Below are 276 nucleotides of genomic sequence, written 5' to 3' on the forward strand. Positions count from 1 at the left end.
GCCCAGCGCCAGAGGGAAAGGGACCCTCTCCAGGGCATTCAGTTTAGACCCAGCACAGAAGAAAGGGGCCACCCAGCCGCATACAACTGGGGGCTGGGAAATGGGGGGGGGGGGCTCATCCGGGAATGAGGCCCCAGGAAGGACTTTGTGGCCGGGGGACCACCCGCCCAGACTTCCCGCCAACAAGCAAGGGGTTTCTTTGGTGCCCCTGGATCAAGGCAGCCGCCATGCCCATTGTTGGCTCCAAGCAACGAAGCCCAGAGAGGGGTCCCCCCA

At 64.1% G+C, this 276-nt stretch overlaps 1 protein-coding gene across 1 annotated transcript in view; it reads right to left on the reverse strand.

Annotated features, from left to right (window-relative positions):
- The window catches only part of AACS (acetoacetyl-CoA synthetase), a 38,274-nt gene that overhangs the window by 12,717 nt on the left and 25,281 nt on the right, over nucleotides 1-276 (reverse strand). The gene's annotated exons all lie outside the window — the stretch shown is intronic.

The sequence above is a fragment of the Myotis brandtii genome, unplaced genomic scaffold, assembly GCF_000412655.1.
Source record: "Myotis brandtii unplaced genomic scaffold, ASM41265v1 scaffold97, whole genome shotgun sequence".
In the NCBI taxonomy this organism is placed as follows: Eukaryota; Metazoa; Chordata; class Mammalia; order Chiroptera; family Vespertilionidae; genus Myotis; species Myotis brandtii.